Genomic DNA, 21,966 nt, shown 5'->3' with positions numbered 1-21,966 from the left:
AATGAAACTAGACCAACTTACACTATACACCAGAATAAACTCAAAAAGGTTAAACATAAGCTGTAACACCATAAAAGTCCTAGAGGAAAACACAGGCAGTAAAATTTCAGATATCCAATGCAGCAATATTTTTGCCTTAATATCCTCTAGGGCAAGAGAAATAAAGGAAATAATAAACAAATGGGACTACATCAAACAAAAAAGCTTCTGCAGAGCACACGACTAGGGTTGCACGTCAGGCCCCCAGTTGGGGGTGCGTGAGAGGGAACCATACAGTGATGTTTCTCTCCCTCTCTTTCTCCTTTCCCCTCTCTCTAAAAATAAAATAAATAAACAAAATAAATAAATAATTAAAGAAAGGAAAAAAAAAGCTTCTCCAGAGCTAAAGAAACCATCATTAAAATGAAAAGGGAACCAGCTGCACGGGAAAACATATTTGCCCATGATACACTGGACAAAGGTTTAATCTCCAAAATATATGAAGAACTCATACGACTCAATACCAGGAAGACAAACAATCCAATTTTAAAAATGGGAAAATGACATGAATAAACACTTCTCCAAGGAAGACATACAGATGGCCCATAGACATACGAAAAAATGCTCAACATCACTAGACATCAGAGTGATGCAAATTTAAACAACAATGAGGTATCACTTCACACCTGCAGAACGGATATCATCAAAAAATCAACAAACAGTAAGTGCTGGTAAAGATGTGGAGAAAAGGGAACCCTAGTGCACTGTTGGTAGGAATGCAGACTAGTGGAATTTCCTCAAAAAACTAAAAAACTGCCTTTTGACCTAGCAATACCATTGTTGGGAATATACCCTAATAATCCTGAAACAATAATTAAAAAGAACCTATGCACCCCTATATTTATAGCAGCATTATTTACAATAGCCAAGTGCTGGAAACAGCGTAGGTGCCCATCAATAGATGAGAAGATCAAAAAATTGTGAACACATTTATACAGTGGAACACATTGCAGAAGAAAGAAGGAATCTTACTTTTTGGGGACAGCATGGATGGAACTGATATTATGGTAAGTGAAATAAGCCAGGCGGCGAAAGACAAATACTATATAATCTCACTTAAAAGAGCAATATAATGAACAAAATAAACTAATGAGCAAAATAGAACCAGAGACATGGAAACATGGAACAGATTGACAGTGGCCAGAAGGGAAGGGGGAGAGGGATAAAGGTGGAAAGAAGGGGAAGGGATTAGTCAAAGACAAGTATGAACGACCCACTGACATGAAAATTGTGTGGGGACTGACTATGGGAGCAGGGGGTGGGCTGAGCAGAGAGGAACAAAAGGGGAAAAAACTGGGACAACTATGACAGAATAACATGACAATAAGAAAATTTAAACATAAACAAATGATCTAAAATTCTCTCTATAGTAACCCAAGAGAAATAAAAGTATGTCTATACGAAGACTTATTTACAAATGTTCTCAGCATTATTCATAAGAGCCCCAAACTGGACACTATCCAAAACAAAGTGGGGCATGAAGTGGGACATAATCATACAATTGAATATTATCAGGTAAATTAAAAAAAAAAAACTGATACGTATAACAATAATCACATTAAAAACATGATAAGTAAAAAAAGACAAATGCAAAATACCACATACTATACGATTCCATGTACATCAGGTGCTCTAAGAAAGTAATTTCATTATACTGTTGATGAGAGGCCATAGGAACTTAATTCTTGTTTATAACAATTAGCCTATAGTAAAATTGGTTTAATTATACTTAATTTCACTTAAAAAGTCAGAAACCTTTAACAACATTAAATGAGGGCTTATTGTAAATAAATTGTTCAGAAAAGGCAAATTTAGATAGAGAAATCAAAGCAGTGCCTGTCTAGAATAAAGTGTGGAAGTGGGAAATTTTGAGCAATGATCGAAATGCTGTAAAACATTCACAGCACAAGTCTTAAGAATTTACTGGAAAAAAATTTTTAAGTTAAAAAATTTTAATAATTTTTAATTATCTACAAGAGTTCAATTTTTTTCATTTTTTAATGTTTTACTGATTATGGTGTTACAGCTGTCCCAATTTCTTTTCCCTCTGCTCCCCTCCACCCAGGGACCCTCCTCTCTCCAGCTGTCCCCCTCCCTTAGTCCATGCCCATTGATTGTGCATATAGTTCTTCTTAACATCTTCCTGTCTACTCCATTCCCTCCTACTATGCTTCTTAACCCCTCCTTTTCCTCCCCTCCCCCTCCCTGCTGACCTCCCTACAAAACGTTCCCCATATCTATAATTCTTTTTCTACTCTCTTGCCTACTTAGTTTGCCTTTGTTTCAGTTCCCTAGCTTCTGTTGCTGGTTGTTGTGATACAGTTTTCATTTCAATGTTCATAGTTTTGATCCTCTTCCTCCTAAACAAGACCCTTTAACATTTCATGTAACAGTGGTTTGGATCTAATGAACTCCTTCAGTTTTACTTTGTCCTGGAAGCACTTTCTCTGCCCTTCTATTCTGAATGAAAGCTTCACTGGATAGAGTAATCGTGGTTGTAGGTTTTTGATTTTCATTACTTTGAATATTTCTTGCCAGTGCCTTCTTGCCTGCAGAGCTTCTTTTGAGAAATCAGCTGATAGTCTTATTGGGACCCCTTTGTACATAATTCTCTTCTTCTCTCTTGCTACTTTTAAGATCCTCTATCCTTAATTTTTGACATTTTGATTATAGTGTGTCTTGGTGTGGTTCTCCCTGGGTCCAGCTTTTTTGGAACTCTGTGCTTCCTGGACCTGTAAGTCTATGTCCTTCCCCAAGTTAGGGAAGTTCTGCTTCATTATTTTTTCACATAATTTTTCCATTTTTACTTCTTCTTCTTCACCTTCTGGCAACCTTATGATTCGGATGTTGGCCCGCTTATAGCTGTCCCATAGGCTTCTGAGCCTCTCCTCATTTTCCTCACTTTTCGTTTCCTCTTTCTGCACTGGCTGACTATTTGTTCCTACCCTATGTTCCGATTTGTTGATTCGATCCCTGGTTTTTTTCCCCTCACCACTAGTTTGTATGTGTTTTTGTTCATTTCAGCAGGACTAGCCTTCATTGCTTCCCTGTCTTAAAATCTGCTGTTAGGTCTGTAAGCTTTTTTTTAATTTGTTTGTTTGTTTATTTATTTTTAGAGAGGAGAAATGAGAAAGAGAGGGAGAGAAACATCACTGTGTGGTTGCCTCTCACTTGCGCCACCAACTGGGGACCTGATGTGCAACCTAGTCATGTGCCCTGACTGGAAATCGAACCAGCAACACTTGGTTCACACGATGACGCTCAATCCACTGGGGTCTGTAAGCATTTTTATAACCAAAGTTCTGAACTGTGCCTCAGAAAGATTTCCTATCTGCTGAGCAGTTAGATTAGATATTTGCTGTCTGGTCAGCTGCGTGATTGGGATCTCTATCATGATCTGTGCCATCCTGACAATTTTGTGTTTACCTTTGCTTCCTGGGTGGGGTTGTCACACCTCCTACGCTATAGGGGGCAGAGCCCTGTGCACTCGTCACAACCAGGCGACCTTTCTCACCACACTGTGGCGTTTTCTGTGAGGGTGGTAGTCCAAGATGGATTCCTGCCATTCACTTTCCACAAGAGACTGGGAGCCTCCTCCTCCATCCCCATCCCCTCTGGGCCTCACAGTCTAAGTCAATGGGGGTCTGCCTTCCCCGGCATTGGAATCACAAGCTGACAGGTGTGGTCTGCACCGGGGGTGGTCCCCAGGCTTCTCAACTCCCCTGAAATATGGGTGTCTGTGCTTACCACTCCACTGCTGCTGCTGCTGCAGCCAGCAGAGCTTGATCTCTCCATCCCAGCTTCATCCCTCCTACCCATCCGGACGAGCACCACTTCTTTATAACTTCATACACTGGACTTCCATTAATTTTCTGGAACGTCTGGTTATCTCTGGTTTTGAGGTGGTTGTATTCTTTCTTAGTTGTGGAGAGAGACGGCATATGTCAGTCTAGGCCTCCATCTTGGCCAGAAATCTCCTGTGTGCATTTGCCTCTGTGTCTTAGGTAGAGCTGTTGCTCCTGTTACGTTGTAAAGGGTGGAGTCTTCAGGATTTGTCAGTACAGGGTGACCTGTTTCACCACGTTGTGGTGCTGTATGTGGGGGAGGGGTCTGAGAAGGAACAATGCCGCTTGCCCAGCACTTGCCCCTTTTCCAGGCACCTCTCCCACTTCCATATGGGACTGGCATCTCTCTAGCTGCTGTCCTGGCTGTCGTTCCCAGAGTGGATGAGTCTGTGCACGTTCTAGGACCATGGGGGCCCTTTAAACAAGCGAACTCTGCTGAGAGATCGGCAGTCTCCACCTCCGCCCCAACCCCCACTGGTCTGCAGTCAAAAACAATGAGGCTTGATTTTCCCTGGTGCTGGAACCATGACCTGCACCGTCTGGTGAGGAGCTGGGTATGCTCCCCAGATGTCCCTCCTGACTTTTTAAAACATGTAACTGTGCTTTCCATGGCCTGACACTGCCGCCGCTGCCACCACCACACCGTGTCCTCTCCACCCCGGCTCTGCCCCTCCTACCTGTCTGGATGAGTATTTCTTCTTCACCTCTTTGTTTTTTGGACTTCCATGCAGTTTGATTTTCTGGAACTTCTGGTTGTTTCTAGTTTTGAGGTAGTTGTATTCCTTCTTAGTTGTGGAGGGAGATGGAGCGTGTCAGTCTAGGCTTCCATCTTGGCCGGAAGCCCAAAGTCCAATTTTTTAAGAGGACATTCGTAGATTGCTATAATCTGCTTACAATCTATTTAACTTGCTTTATCTCCTGCTACAATCTCTCCCAAAAACCCTCCTGCTGGTCACATTAAATTATTTACTATTTCCTAAATGTGCCATGCTATTTAATGTTTCTACCTTTCTTCAAACTTGCTATTCTAATTCAAAAGTCAAAATATTCTTATCTGTATCTTTTGCCAAGTGAACTTCCCTTGTGTTTTAAGCACAGTCCAGTGACCAGCAAACAAGGTAATCCATAGAATGGTACCTTGGTACTCATCATTAATTCGTTTTGGAACTTGTGACAAGTGCTGAAACCAAGAGTACCAAACAATGAAGCATTTACCCTTGCAGGGTAGTGTCATGACTCAGACAACTTCTAGCAAGTGCAACAAGTCCCAGGTATGACTGTATATTTTTGAATAAGTGATTGATTAAGAATGATAGTGAAGACCTTGGCAGGTAACTCAGTTGGTTAGAGCAGTGGTCACCAACTTTTTTGGCACCAGGGACTGCTTTTGTGGAAGGCAGTTTTTCCACAGACGGGGTGGGGTGTGAGTGCAGACAGGAGTCAGAGCTCAGGCAGCCCGGGATGAGGAAGGTTGGTGCCCCTGGGTTAGAGTATTGTGCCAATAAGCCAAGGTTGCATGTTCGATCCCTGGTCCAGGAAGATACAAGAATCAACCAATGGATGCATAAATAAGTAGAACAACAAATCATTCTCTCTCCCCACATCCCCTCACATTCTAAAAAAAAAAAAAAAAAATCAATCCATAAATAAACCAAGATGGCATTTTAAAAAAAGAATGATAGTAAAAAGAAATATCCTAAAGTAAGAAAACTGAGCTCTGCATCAGATGCTTGTATAACGATGTTTATCACAAATGTCATATAAGAAAGAAAAATAGAATTGGGACTTCTAGTCAAGATGGAGGCGTAGGTAGACACACTTCACCTCCACGTGCAACCATAAAAAAATTACAACCAGATCTCAAAAACAAATAACAACCAGAACCATCAGAAAATCGAGCTGTATGTAAGTTCAACAACCAAGGATTTAAAGAAGCCACATTCATCCAGACAGGTGGGAGGCGTGGAGTCATGGAGATGTGGCGTAAAGACTGTGTGGTTTGTAAAAGCGATGTCCGCAGCACAGACATTTCCACATTCATGTGTGGTGGATAAAAATAGGGATGGATAACCTGGGAGCTAAGCAATCCCAGCCCCAGGCCAGACCACACAGCCCAGGGTTTTAGCAGCAGAAGGTAAACCCCCATTACCTCTGGCTGAAAACACGAGTGAGGGTTGAGGTTGCTGCTTAAAGGGACCACAGGGTTTTAGCACAAATGCAAGCTCCAGTGCAGCAACTGGAAGGAGCCAATTATACGGAAAGTGGGTGAAATGACTGGAAAGGATCGAGAGCTAGGAAAATTGCCAGAAGTCAGGCAGCAGCCTTGTCCCAGCTCTGAGCCCCACCCCACAAACAGAGCCCCACCTTAGCAATTACCTAAGACTCTACCCTGCAGAATTTACAGATGCCTTTGCTACATAGGCCACACTACTAAGACAGGAAGTAAAAGCAGCTCTACCTAATACACAGAAACAAACACAGGGAGGTTGCCAAGCTAAAGAGGCAAAGAAATATGGCCAAATGAAAGAACAAAACAAAACCCCAGGAAAAGAAATAAATAAAATGGAGATAACCAACCTACCAGATGCAGAATTCAAAACACTGGTAGTCATGATGCTCAAGAGAAGTCATTCAGCACGGCGACGGCATAAAGGAAGAAATGAAGGTTACATCAAGAGAAATAAAGAAAAATTTACAGGAAACCATTAGTAAAGGCAAAGAAGCAAGGATTCAAATCAACGATTTGGAACATAAGGAAGAAATAAACATTCACCCAGAAGAGAAAGAAGAAACAAGAATTAAGAAAAATGAGCAAAGGATTAGGTAACTTTGGGACTTTAAACATATGAACACACAAATTATAGGGGTGCCAGAAGACGAAGAAGAGCAAAAAATTGAAAACTTATTTGAAAACATAATGAAAAGAAAGCTTCTGTAATGCGGTCAAGGAAATAGACATACAAGTTCAGGAAGCACAGAGAGTCCCAAACAAGTTGGACCCAAAGAGGTACACACCAACACACATCATAATTAAAATGTAAAAGGCTAAAGAAAAAGAGAGAATCTTAAAAGCAGCAAGAGAAAAACAGAGTTACCTAAAGGAGTTCCCATTAAGACTATCAGCAGATTTCTCAAAAGAAACTTTGCAGGCAAGAAGGGACTGGGAAGAAGTATTCAAAGTGATGAAAAGAAGGACCTACAACCTAGATTATTCTATCCAGCAAAGCTATCATTTACAATGGAAAGGTAGATACAGTGCTTCCCAGACAAGGTAAAACTAAAGGAATTCATCATTACCAAGCCATTATTACATGAAATGTTAAAAGGGCTTATTTAAGAAAAGATCAAAACTATGAACATTAAAATTACAACAAACTCTATCACAAACTAAATCTAAAAACCAAAAACAAACTAAGCAAGCAACCAGAACAGGACAGAATCCAATAAAATATACTTTAAAAAAAGAAAAACAGAAGTTCATACAATCATTAAAAAGAATGATACATATCTTAGTTATTTATACTGACATAGAAAGATACTTCCCTGGCTGGTTTGGCTCAGTGGATTGAGCGTCGGCCTGCGAGCTAAGTGTCGCTGGTTCGATCTTCCAGTCAGGGCACATCAGAGAAGGAAAACTCTGACTCCAAAAAACCTCCGCTGCCTTGCGGCATACCTCTTCAGGGGAAAGGCTAAGGGAGTAAACCCTGACAGAAAATCCGGAGCCGGAGTCCCTAAGGCGGTTTGATGTTGTAGTCAACACCGGCAACTCCTGCGGCGCACCTGAAGCCAAGCTGTATTGACTCCGTCTTTCCCTTGGACCCTTCAGCTGTGAAGAGAGGGGGGGTCTGCTGCATGGGCAACAGCAGACCCTCCATATCACCCTGCCCAGGCTCTGTAGCTTCAGCTTCACTGGAGAGGACACTCCAGCGTCATCGCAAGATGTCGATTCAACACGGGAGGAGACAGATACCGTGTCACTCCCGAGTTGGACTGCACAACCATTCTCGGCGGTGCAGATAGACTCTTAAGAAGCTACACCATCGTCTCTCGAGACGGACGGCTGCCGACGAGAAAGATACTGCAATATTTTTTAGTTTAAAAAACAAAATGTCACTCCTCCATTGTTTTTTTAAAAATTATGTTGTGTGTGCATAACATGTGAGGAAGTTGAAGGGCTGAAAGGATACACACCAATTGTAGTATATTCATATAATGGGATGACAACATAGCAGTGAAAATAAATGTACCTCAGGTAAGTATGTCAACATGAACAAAATCTTAAAATCATAATGTTGGACCAAAAAAATTTCCAAGAATACATATATACAGTATAATTTTATTTATATAAAGCTCAAAAACAGGAAACAGTAAAATATGTATATTAAAAAGAAAATATAAAAGTGGGAATACTTAAAGGAAATTAATGGAATAATACCAAATTTAGGATGATGTTTTTGTTTTTGTTTCCTGAGGCGAGAAGTCATTGTCTTGAGGTCTGGAGAAGTACAGAGATGCCATTACATTTCTTGGACTAGAAGGTGGGGACAGCTATCTATTTATTATTATTTCTCTGTAAAATGTACATCTACATTATACCCTTGTATGTAGATTTTAATTTTTTTAATCCTCACTCGAGAATATGTTTACTGATTTTAGAGGGCGGGGGAAGAGAGACAGAAACATCAATCAGTTGCCTCCTGTATGCATCCTTACCAGGGATCGAACCTGTAACCTAAGTATGTGCCCTGACTAGGAATCGAACCCACAACCTTTTGTTGTATGGGTCAATGCTCTAACCAACTTAGCTACCCAGCCAAGACTGCAAGACAGATTTTAAATAAAATTTTTATTGTAATCATTTAATATGGTTAAATCCTAGTATTTTTAAATACTAGGTGTTAGGTACATAGACATCTATTATACCAATTCCTAAATTTTTGAAATCTATCATAATTTAATTCTTTTTGGTTTATGAAAATTTACTGAAGAAAAATAAAACAATTACTAGCAGAGCTTATCCACTGACAACTTGCATCATTTATTCAGTGCTATATCAAACAGTATATTGGAAGATATAATAGATTAACTAATAGCTCCAAGCCACCTAACAATTTAAATGAAAATTATAAAATGTCTGAGACCCTATTTTGGAATACAAGGGGTATCTGACTTCCAATTTCCAATCTCTGTAAAACAAGAACAGGTCATTCTTTTATTGACATGGATAAAATACATCACATTTTCTGTTCTTCTGATGCTATAAATTCAATACCAACTCTCAAGCCACACCAGTTATGAGCATAAAATATATCATGTAACCTTAGATCTCTTAACAGTGGAAGGCTTAAACAAGAATGGATGTTACTAGAGCAATTCTGGTTCCTTTGATGTGACAACTGAGCATCCATCTCCCTCCCATTCAGATTTCTTCAGCATGTTAGAACAGAGAGGAATAGTTTTCGTCTCATAAGCAAGTTAGATTGAAGATACTGGCCACATAATACACATGTTCCTTTTTTTTTTTTTTTTAATTCTGAATCTTGGGCAACTGTTCTCTTGCAAGTACTTTACAGTTTCTAAAAGTAGTTATTGTCCAAAGCTGGAAAAACTTAAGTATTCTCAGATGAGCAAGTAAAGGAATGGAGGGAGGTAAACAAAAATAAAATTATAGAAGATGAGGTCCAATAGGGGAGTAGCCAGATAAGAAAATCAAAAAAGGAACAGTAATTTAAAGTTTATTCCAGCTATAATGCAAGTTATTCTGACATTAAGGTAGCATCACATGACATACTTCTGAGTCCATTCCTAAAATATTCTGTTATACTTATCTCTGTCTGTTTTGTAGATTTGTGCATCTCTGGCACTAGGTGGTCCATCTGGGTTTGGATCATATAGCAGTGAACAAATGGATAAAAGAAATTTTAGAAATATAGAGCAAAAGACCACTGTGATCTTAGAATATCAAGACAAATGCTGCCATTACTGTTAATATTTAATGATAAAGTCTTGTAAGTGCAACCTTAGGTGGTCTGAAGAATTGTCAAAAAAATACACGACCTTGATATGGGCTGTCATTAAGTCCCATCATTGTGGCTTGTCAATGAAACATATCATCCCCAACTGAATCCGCAGAACATTGGGCTGGAGGGTGACGGGGCAAATCACTAAGTTCTTTTTAGATCCATTTCAGTGCCATAGTCCGTGCTTTGCATCTTGCTCCTCACTATCTTGGTGTGTGCTTAAAGGTCTGGCCAAACCTCTTGATTAGCCCGGCAGCAAGAAAGGACTGTCTCTTCGTCTCACACCAACTCTGCCAGAAACAGGCACCTCCTTATTAAACAGGCTGAAGGCTGGACTGGGAGGGCCGGGGCTGGAGGTGGTCATGAGCTGGGGGAAAGGGTATATGGCAGGCGGAAACCCTTAGACTCAGAAGCACTGAGAACCATAAAGTTAATTTTCTTAAAAATTAAGAGTAAAGCAGTACAAATTGTATTTTAAAGATGATATCACAACTATTTAGAAGCACTAAATCAAAACAAATACTAAGCTATTAAAAAATAAAAAAATTTTACTTCACCTCCTAAAAAAATACAATGGAAAATACAAAACACTATCTATATAGTATTCATTCCAAAATAAATAAATAAGTAACTTTAGTCATGAAATACAAAAATACAAAGAGCAAATTGTGGGGTATCCTACTAAAAAAACAAACAAACCTAGAGATTTCATAAAAGACCACAGCGAGGGTGAGGGGATGGGAGTGGTGGTGGGTGCAAATAGTGGCCTATTCTAAAATAAACTAAAGAAATATGATAACCAAATACAATAGATATTCCTTGAATGGTTCCTGGATCTAAATCAAAATAGCTATAAAGTACCCTTTTGAGAGAAAATAAAAGAAATTTAAATAAGGACAGTATATTGTATTAATATTGTATTCTTGGATATAATATAGCTCTTACAAAAAACAACCTTGTTCTTAGAATACACTTGTTAAAATATTTAAGGGGTGAAGTGCCAAGATGCGTGTAGCTTACCTCAAATTGCTCAGAAAAAGTGTGTTTTTATAAACAGAGAAAGAGAAAGCAGATGAGGCAAAATGTTAGCAAGTGAACATAGTTAAAATGCATATTTATTTCTGTTTAAATTGTATTAAAACTTAAAAGTTTTTAAAGTAAGATGTTGGGGGAAAATATGTACTTTAACAATTATGAGTTATAATTTTACACGTTTTAGTAAAGAATGTTCGTACGACAAAAATTAGTATCAAACACTGAAACATCTACAAAGAAGTCCCAAAGATAACTTCCCCCACCAGCAATTTTTAAAACTTTTTTTCCTAGAAATTGTACATTATAAGCTGTTTAACAGGATGAAAAAATTACATTTTGCCTAAGAGGTCAAACATTATAGCTGTGCCTCAGAAACAGTATCATAATCAACCTGAAAGTATATGGTCTTCACAAAATTTTTTGCAAAGTCAATTTACTATACAACATTTACAAAGATTTTATTTGACATTGCTGAAGTAAATATAGCCTTAGTGATACATTAGTGAGGTAGAAATGAGGAAACTCCAGAAGTGCCTCAGGACTATAACAAAGCACACTGATATAGAAGATACCCTTTTCTAAGACCGACTGTCACACTTTCTGGAAAAGCATTGAATCATGATGAATCATGACTGCACCTGTGAAGAAGATGCTTCTAGTGACTGCTGCACGACCTCTGCTTCATTATAATAGCACCACAATGAATATCATTACGGTTCCCCTCTTCCTAAGTGGGCAATCAAGCAAAATCAAGGGAAATCAGATGTGCCATAGCTTAAAAATAATATAACTACTCACACATGCACAATAAAAGCCCACTAAAACTAACCAGAAAATATCCACACTATAAGAATAGAATCCCTCCAGCCGCTGAGGGCCAATTTTTGCTTGAGTTGATCCACTCCCATATTCTGTGGAGTGTGCTATCACTTAATAAATCTCTCTGCCCAAAAATTCTCTGTGTGTTTGGTTCAATTCTTTGTTTGTGATGATCAAGAACCTGGTTACATGTGCCCACCTGTGACAGTATTTGGCGAGCCAGCCAGGAGAAGACGCCTGGAGCAGTAAACTCCTTTTGCTGCCCTGGCATTTGGGGCTTTCCCCTTTCCATTGTCATCTCTTAACTGTGGGTTTCTATTGAGCTTTGATTAGTCTGACATCCCCTGATGGAAAGTCAGTCACTAAATTGTGAGCATGGATTGGTCAGTAAAAAGCCGTAAAGGCATCCACTGCTTGGAGATTCCCGTGAGAGGATAACCTGGTTGCTGATCGGGGTTAGCATTTAGTCATGCCAGGTTCAAGAATATGTATGCACACCAGTCAAGCATACAGTGAAAAAAACATAAGACACCACCCATCCCATGGCCACTTCCTCATAGGCATAGCATGACCTTCTGTATGGGGTGTCAGTTACCATCTCGCCTGTACTATGACCCATTTGCAGTCTCCTTGTCAGGACTACAGTCTTTTATGTTTGTTCCCCACAGCTGACTTTTCACCTTTATACCTACACCTATACCCCACTTGCCTGTTGTGTAGGAAGGATTCCTGACGTACTTGTACCCATAATATCTATTTCAGTGACACTAATAATTCCATTGCTAAGTATAGCTGCAGGAATGAGCCACTCCCATCTTTGGAACGTATAAGGATATACTACCATTGCCAGCAGCAATACTGGTCCGAGCTGCTTAATAAGCATCTGCTGGTCACTTGTTACCAAAAATGGCCATGTGGGGCCACTCTTACCCAATTAGTTGAATTTGAAATACCTTCTATAGGGATATTTTAACTTCCCCTTTCAGGCTGTCATCCCACTATAAGATCCATTTCCAGTGTGAAGGGGGGACCTCCTTTAGATACCTCTTGAGGTCCTTTCTGGGGAAATTTCAGACTCAGGTACAATTTCTCAAAGCTCTGGAAAAATTAGAATACCCAAGTGTCTGTTCTCTTTGTGATGTGGAAAAGGATCATTTTATATTAAGGTCATCTCGGAGCCCCTCTTGGTGTTTAGAGAGACAGAAACTATTTTGCTAGTGAGACACCTCCTTTGCCCTAGACCCAAAGGCTTACAGGAAAATGAGGGTCTCCGCAGATGGAGAATACAAGAATTGAAATGTACTCAGGGCACCTAGGTAAAGCAGTGGGTCTGGGGTCTTTAGGATTATAGACAATTGTTCAAGGGTGTTGGAGTAGTTCCCTCCCTTCAGTTCTTCGCAGCCTGGACACACATTAGGACCATAAATTATGCAGATAATGTTCAGGGAATTTGGAGTTTCCAAATTGAGCATAGGAAGTGGCAATCCAGCTCTCAAGCCTTTTATATTTCTGTCAGCTGACACTCACCAGGATCTCTGGTAGGATGTCTGGTATGATGGTGGGATCTCAGGGGATGCCCTGTGGCCCACAAGGGAAAGCTCTGGGCAAGAAAAGGGGAATGCCTCTAGATTGCAAAGGAGTATCTTCCTGTTTTATTTTTAGGATCACCATGGTTGAGATGGGAAATATACCTTCCATCTCTCCCAAATCGCCACTGGGTTTTATTCTTAGAAACAGAGATAAATTAGACCCTAAAAATTTTTTAATGAAGAGATTAGTTTTCTTTTTGTAATACTGCTTGGTCCCAGTATAAATTAGGGGATGGGGAGATATGGCCTGAGAAAGGGAGCAATAATTATAATTGCATACTACAATTACATTTATTCTGTCAGAAGGAAGGCAAATGGTCCAAAAATCCATATGTGCAGGTCTTTAAGGCTCTGTAGCGATATCCCTCATTTTACTTTGGACCCACCCAGACAGAACATATAGGCCCAAGTGTTGATCAATTAGAAGATACCCTCCGTATCTCTCCACCTGTGTGTCAGGGGAAATTAAGTGGACCCCAGAGTCTGAGAGCCTCTGCTCTTACTTCAGAGGGATAAACCTCTCCACTACCTTAACTCTCCAGTCTACACAAAGCCACCAGCTGAGGAAAAACCCAGCCCAGCAGGACATACTAGGACTGAGGCTTCATACCTCCCTACCACTCCTACACTCCAGGGAGATAGCAGGTGCCAAAGGCCCTGTAAGAGTACGAGTGCCTTCCTCTATAACAGACCTACAACAGTGCAAGACAGGCTATGAAGTTTTTCGGAGGACCCTACATGCTTCACTAGTAATTTACAAACACTTACTTTGGCCTTTGATATGTCATGGAGAGATTTATACATAATTTTAACCACCTGCTGTTCCCCAGATGAGAAAGAGCAGATCTGGGAAGAGGCCTGTAAACATGCAGACCAATTGCAAGCCCCAAATCCCAGTACTAATGAGCCTGCCACCCAGGCTGTCCCAGACCAGGACCCCAACTGGGAATATAATCCTGAAGCGGGAATCCAGAATAAGGATACAATAATAAATTGCCAGGTAGTGGGAATGCGAAACTGCACCAGGAAACCTGCAAATTATGAAAAGATCAGGGAAATCACCCAGGACAAAGAAGAGAACTCAGATCTCTTCAGGAAACAGATTAGTAGAAGCCTTCCAAAAATATATGAACTTTGATCCATCCTTCCTGGAGGGTCGAATCTTGATAAGACAGCATTTTATAAGCCAGTCTGCCCAGGATATTCGTAGGAAGCTTCAGAAATTACAAATGGGCCCACAGACCCCCAAAGACCAGCTCATGGAATGGCCTTTTTGGTCTTTAAAAATAGGGAGTTGGAGGAAAGAAGGAAAGGTAGAAGCAAGCTAAGCTCCTTGTGGTATCTTTCAGTAGCGATATTGGCAGAAACCAGCCCCAACAGGGGAACTTGGGGAAGCATCAAAAGAATCAGAGGCAAAAGAATCAGACCTGTTGAAAGTGTAGACACCCCAAACATGAGGGAAAGAACTGCACTCAACAACCTCCAGGACCCTGTCTTCTATGCAAGAATATCAGTTACAACCCCTAGCACTGGAAGGTAGGCTGCCCCCATTCCTAGAGTGGAAAGGGGTCATCCCAAGGCTATGGCTACTCTTGAGGACTGAGGTTGCTCAGGGAACAGGCTGGCCCCAAGGATTACTCATACTCTCATTTCTACCCAGGAGACTGGATAACTCTGGATGTGGCAGGTAAGAAAACCAACTTCCTTGCTGATACTGGGGCACTTAAGTTCTTAATTCTTACTCTGGACTTCTTTCTTCCAAATCAGCTAAAATAATGTGGGTCAAAAGAAACCTTAAGGTCTATTTTCTATACACTCCTTATCCCTTGTCAATTTGAAAGTCAAATATTCAAACACTTCTTTTTGATTGTTCCTCAGTGCCCTCTGTTAGGCTGAGACCTTACAGCCCGCATGGGAACCATCTTGTTATTCCCTTAAGAGCCACTTCAGTTAAGAAGATCATGGTAATCAGAAGGAACAAAAACTAAGAGAAGATCCCAAGTTTGGTTCTGGATGCAGTACACCCACTAGAGTTTGGGACTAGGGAATTCCAGGAAAAAAAAAGACTGTTTTACAGGTCAAAATCCATCTAAAGTCTGGGTTGGACTATCCTTACAGGAAGCAGTATCCTATTGAGCAGAAGGCTTTGAAGGGTTGCAGCCTATCATAAATAAATTTATACAACATAGGCTCACAGTCCCTTGTCAATCTCCTTGCAACACTCCCATCTTACTGGTGCTAAAACTCACCGGAGAGTATAGGCTAAGTCCAGGATCTAAGGTTAGTGAATGAAGCAGTAGTTCCTTTACACCCTAATCCTTATATTTTGCTTTCACAGATACCAGACAATACTTGGTAGTATTAAGTACTAGATTTAAAAGATATCCTTTTTTTGCATCCCTTTATTTTTTAACTCTCAGTATCTATTTGCTTTTGAGTGGACTGATCCAAAGATGATGATGCACCAGCAATACACTTGGACTATATTACTGCAAGGGATCAGGGACAGCCCCCACCTCTTTGTTAGAATATTGAAAAAGGATCTTAAGAGAGCTACAGTTACAAGGAGGAGCCATTTTACAACAAGCTTTGATAGAAATACCATCCAAACTCTGAATTTCCTAGCTGAAAGAGGGAATAGGGTATCAAAGAAGAAGGCTCAGATTACCCCACAAAAAGTAAACTACTTGGGATGTATTTTAACCTCTGGGTCTACGCAACTCTCACAGGGAAGAATTAAAGCCATTACTGACCTAACTAACACCTCCTACCACTAAACAACTCTGCTCCTTTCTAGGAATAGCAGGGTTTTGCAGGATTAGGATCCCTAACTTTGGCCTTATTGCCAAACCTTTATGTGAGGCTACTACAGGACCAGACACTGAACTCATTTTATGGGAAAAAGGAACATAATCAGGCCTTTAACAAAATTAAGCAGGTTTTGGTCAAGACCCCAAGCTTTAGGTATCCCTGATTTAAATAAACCTTTCTCATTATACTTAGCAGAGAAGCAGGGAATAGCTTTTGCAGGTTCTAGTACAATGACTAAGAATTGAGTCCCGGCCAGTTACATATTTCTCTAAGAAACTGGACATCAGATGGCCTCTGTATTTAAGGGGAGTCGTGGCTACAGCTATGTTCACTGAGGAAGCTAACAAGTCAACTCTTGACCAAAAGTTGTAAGTCCTAACCCCACATCAGGTACAGGGTATATTAGAAAAAAAGGGACATCTCTGGTAAGAGAAAACAGATAAACTAAACACCAAGCCCTATTTCTGGATAATCCTGGCATAACTATAAAAGCCCGTAATACTTTAAATCCAGTTTCCTTAATACCTAAGGACTCATCTCCTGACTTGGCTCATTCCTGCTTGGCTCATACCTACTTCAGTAGGATTGGTTTGCTGGAATGACCCTTAGGAAACCTTGACAAAGAATGGTTCACTGAAGGAAACAGCTTTGTGCAGAATGCACAGCAAAAAGCATGATATGCAGCAGTTAGTTTATATAAAAACATCAAGGCATAACCCCTTCCACCCTCAACCTCAGCCCAAAAGGCCAAAATCATAGCCTTTACCTGAGCTCTCATCCTAGGACAAGGAAAAAGGATTAATATCTATATAGACTTGAAATATGCCTTCTTTGTACGCTCATGCTGCCACACCGCATAGAAAGAACAGGGGCTCTCACTGCTAAGAATTCCCTTATTAAACAGAGACCAGAAATCCTCAATCTCTTGGAAGGACTTAAGCTCCCAGAGCAAGTAGCAGTCATGCATGGCAAAAGCAATCAGATGAATATGTCCCCATACCTCCCAGGAAAACAGGAGAGCATATGAAGACGTTAAAAAGGCAGTACTAGAGATTGCCAAACAAATGGTTTATTCCCCTCTGTATATGGCTCAGATATCGAGCCCAATATACTATAAGGAAATATCCTGGGCTTTCGAGCAAAGTCCATGAAGGACCCTGGATATATACTGGCCAGAAACTCTTCCTTCCCCTGGTCTCCCAGTGGAAATTCTTAAAAGGTTTTGCATGAGTCCTTCCACATAGGAAGGGATGGTACAACAACAATGGTTAATAAATTATTCACAGGGGAACACCAACTACCACAAAGAATATTTGCCAGGCGTGTACTCTGTACCTACAACAACCCTGGGGAAAAGCCATTTCTGCTCCTGCTGAATAGAATCTATTTGGCGAAGAGGGACATATCCAGGATAGGACTGGCAGACTGATTTTACCAAAATTCCTCCTTGTAGAGTATATAACTACTTACTAGTCCTGATAGATATCATTGCTGCATGGATTGAGGCTTTTCCGACAAGGACAGGGAAGGCCACAGAAGTAGCAAAAGCTCTCCTAAAGGAAATAATACCCTGATTCAGTCTACCATGATCCTTACAAAGTGATAATGGGCCATCCTTCACTTCTAAGATCATTCAAGCAGTCTCTGAAGCACTAAATATTATCTCCACTCCTTTTGGAGACCGCACTCCTTTGGAAAGGTAGGACGGACAAATCAAACTTGTCAGGAGACCTCTGGGAACTGGGCTATGTTGCTACCTACAGATATAATAAGAATTAGGGGCTCTCCTAAAGCCAATACTAGGCTCAGCCCATTTGAAATGCTGGTATGGCTGACCCTTTTTAACTCTAGATCTAATATTTGATACAGAGACCCATAAAGCAGTTAAGTATATTAATAAAATTAGGGCAAGTACAAAAAGCTTTACAGGAATTTGGGAACAAAGTTTTACTAGCCCTGAAAGGGAACTTTCAAACTACTATACCTCCAAGGGATTGGGTGCTACCTAAAACTTGGAAGGAGGGATCACCAGCAGACCAACTAAACCCTAAAAGGAAAGGACCCAACCAGGCTGTTCTGTGTACCCCTATGGCTGTAAAACTTTTAGGGGTCAATAGTTTGGTTCATATTTCAAGGGTAAAGCCAGCTACCACTGAGCCCAAACTGACCAATACCAGCTGAAGACCCAAAATCTGGACCACAGCTGTTAACCACACCTGTGAACCACTGAAGGACCTCAGGATCCTGTTCAAAAGGAAGAAGCCCTAAAAGACTTAAACAATTCCACATCTAGATGATGATGCTCTGGGGTTTCCAGCCAATCCCTAAGGATGATGTTGAAGCTGACCACACCATCCATGATGGTCTCAGGAGTTCCCCTTCAACCTCTAGACAGAATAGGGCAAGAGTTCCATGGTTCTGGACAGGTTCTGGCCGGAAAATGTTACAGAAGAAGGTTCATCGCCCTTCGACAACCCCAAAAAGATTTTTGAGAACGATGTCTCTCAGGGAAAGCTGAGGCAGGAGATAGTTAGGAATGAGCAAACTCCAGAGGTGTTCTAAGACTGGCTGTCGTGCTCCCTGGAAAAGTGCTGAATCACAATGAATCATGACTTCGCCTGCATATAGATGCTTCTGTAACTACTGCATGACCCTTGCTTCATTATAATAGCATTATAATAAATTATCACTGCACTTACCCCCTCCGTGAGTGGGCAATCAAGTAAAATTATGGGAGATCACATGAGCAGGAGCTTAAAACTAATATTAACTACTTGCCAAGAAGTGATAAAAGTGCACCAAAACTAACCAGGAAATATCTGCACTATAAGAATAGAATCCCTCAGGCCACTAGGAGGCAATTTTTGCTTGGAGCTGGTGTGCTCCCAAGTTCTGTGGAGTATACTTTTGTTTCATAAATCTACTCTCTATCTGTTGTGAACTCTGTGTGTTCGGTTCAAGTTTTTGTTTGTGATCACCAAGAACCTGGTTACATGTGCCCACCTGTGACATTAGGATATATTATTTTTAAAAGTCTTAGGTAGCAAATAAAAGAATGTTTTAAAATTTCTTTCTCAGAACAAATCTATTTACTAATGATGTACACATGTATTTTTCAAGATTGCTAAGGCAAGGTATTCAAGAAGGAATGAATTCCTTTAAAACTTGGGTAGTGCCTAAAAAATAATTATACTTGATGAAACAGATAACCATGTATCACTTCAAGGATGCAAGAATGTACTGGATATGTCAGAATTTAATTCATTTAACCTGCAGCATAATATTTGGCTTAATTATTATTTATAAAAAGCTTTAAACTACCACCTTTCATTCTCCTCATCCCATATTTAAAGCAAATACCTAACTCAAACTAGGTCACGATCGTGGCATAGGTAAACACAGCTCACTTCCTTGCATAGCCATTTTAAAAATACAACTAAATTATAGAACAACCATCACTCAGAACAGTCAGAAATTGACTTGAATTCTATAGTCTGACAACTACAGAATTAAAGAAACCACATCCAGCCCTGGCTGCTGTGGCTCAGTGGACTGAGCATTGGCCTGCGAACCAAGTGTCATTGGTTCGATTCCCAATCAGGGCACATGACCAGGTTGCACACCAGGTCCCAAGTTGGAGGCGCATGAGAGGCAGCCACACATTGATGTTTCTCTCCCTCTCTTTCTCCTTTCCCCTCTCTCTAAAAAAAAAAAAAAAGATAAATAAACAAAATTAAAAAAAAAAACAAAAACAAAACCACACCCATCCAGATAGGCAAGAGGGGCAGAGACGCAGAGCATGCTGGCCCAACGTCCACGTGTGGTGAATTATATTCAGGAGGGATATCTCAGGAGCGAGGAGTCCCAGCCCCGCACCAGGCAGCCCAACCCAGGGTTCCAGTGCCAGGAGGATAAGTCCGTATAACTTCTGGCTGCAAAAACAAGTGAGGATTGAGTCAGCGAAGAAAATTCTGCAGTCCCAAGCAGTTCTTCTTAAAGAACACACATATGCACTCACCTACTCAGGGTCACTCCCTCTGAGCTCCAGCACTGGGGTAGCAGCTTAAAAGGAACCAGTGACATACAGGGAGGAACTGAAGTGTTTGGCATCAAGGCAAAAGCTGGGGGACAGCTTTCTCCCAGAGAAGATGTGAGAGGGCCACTGTCCCTTTTCTGAACCCTCCTCCTACAGAGCCACAGAGCTGGCAGGAGGGTGCTATATCTAGACTCTATCAACTTTGCTAACGATGTTTGCCCAGCCCTGAAGATCCCCTGAGGCTCCACCCCACCCAAATTATGGGTCCACCCAAGCGATTAACAGACTTTTCCATGTGAATGGCCAGTCCTGTCTCATGCTTCACAACTTCCCAAATCCTCTCAAACAAGAAACAGCCGCCCTCAGTCCCCTGTAGCTCTTGCTAAGTGGCCCCAGGCCCAGCATTAGCAGCAGCCAGCTAATCCTCAAGCCCAGCAGAAGTAGCAACCACCTCAGATTGCTTTATAGCTCATTCAGGGTGGCCCCCGGCAGAACACAGGAGGGGGCTAACCTTGGCTTATAGCACCCAGGAAACTCCAGAGCCAGCACACCCAGTGGACAGGTACAGACCACATCAGAGCACCACCACCCTGCCCATGCACAACTGATCCTCCACAGAGTGGGAAGGTTAGTGGTCAGTAGTCACAGCCAGTCCTTGCAGCTGACCAGCCTGGGTAAATCCTTCCCACTGAACTGCCAACAGCAATGAAGGCTCAATTACAAGAGGAGAGTGTATTCAGGCCACATAAAGGCACACCTCGAGTACCTAGCTTGGGTGACAGGGGAGACTGTGCCACAGGACCCTACATAACGCTTACTATATTAGGCCACACCCCCAAGACAGGGAGACACAGAAGCTCTGCCTATACTTTTAGAAGCTGCGAAACACAGGGAGGTTCCCAAAATAAGGAGACAAAGGAACATGGCCCAAATGAAAGAGCAGATGAAAACTCCACAAAAAGAGCTAAAAAAAATGGAGATAAGCAATCTACCAGATGCAGAGTTCAAAACAATGGCTATATGGAAGCTTAAGGAACCTAGTCAGAGCCTCTACAGCATAAAAAAGATACAGTCAGAAACAAAGGATTCAGTAACTGAAATGAAGAACAATTTACAGGAAAGTATCAGTAGAGTGGATGAAGACTAGAATCAAATCAATGATCTGGAACATAAGGAAGCAAAAAAAAACAACTAAGCAGAACAAGAAAAAAAAATGAATCCAAAAAAATGAATCCAAAAAAATGAGGATAGTGTATGCAGCCTATGGGGCTACTTGAAGTGTTCTAGCATTCACATTTAGGCATGCCAGAAGGAGAAGAGAAAGAACAAGCAATTAGAAATCTACTTGAAAAAATAGTGAAAGAAAACATCCTTAATTTAGCAAAGGAAATAGACATGAAAGTACAGGAAGCAGAGTCCCAAACTAGATGGATGCAAAGAGGTCCACTCCAAGACACATCATAATTAAAATGACAAAGGTTAAAGATAAAGAGAAGATCTTAAAAGCAGCAAGAGAAAAGCAGTTAGTTAGCTACAAGGTAGTTCCCATAAGATAGTCAACTGATTTCTCAAAAGTAACTTTGCAGGCTAGAAGGAACTAGGTGAGAAATATCCAAAGTCATGAAAAGCAGGGACCTACAGCCAAGATTGCTCTACCCAGCAAAGCTGTCATTTAGAATCAAAGAGTAGATAAAAGAGCTTTCCAGACAAGAATAAAACTAAAGGAGTTCATCATCAGCAAACCATTATTATATGAAACATTAAAGGGATTT

The 21,966-nt window shown here is 40.9% G+C and overlaps 1 protein-coding gene and 1 pseudogene across 3 annotated transcripts in view; both read right to left on the bottom strand.

Moving 5' to 3' along the window:
- The window catches only part of BMPR1A (bone morphogenetic protein receptor type 1A), a 172,244-nt gene that overhangs the window by 101,875 nt on the left and 48,403 nt on the right, over positions 1 to 21,966 (bottom strand). The window lies entirely within an intron of this gene.
- LOC150010415 (ubiquitin-conjugating enzyme E2 D3 pseudogene) lies at positions 9,663 to 10,080 on the bottom strand (annotated as a pseudogene).

Source organism: Furipterus horrens, unplaced genomic scaffold (assembly GCF_987537825.1).
Source record: "Furipterus horrens unplaced genomic scaffold, mFurHor1.1.pri manual_scaffold_5, whole genome shotgun sequence".
NCBI lineage: Eukaryota > Metazoa > Chordata > Mammalia > Chiroptera > Furipteridae > Furipterus > Furipterus horrens.
This window is presented reverse-complemented; position numbering and strand designations above follow the sequence as displayed.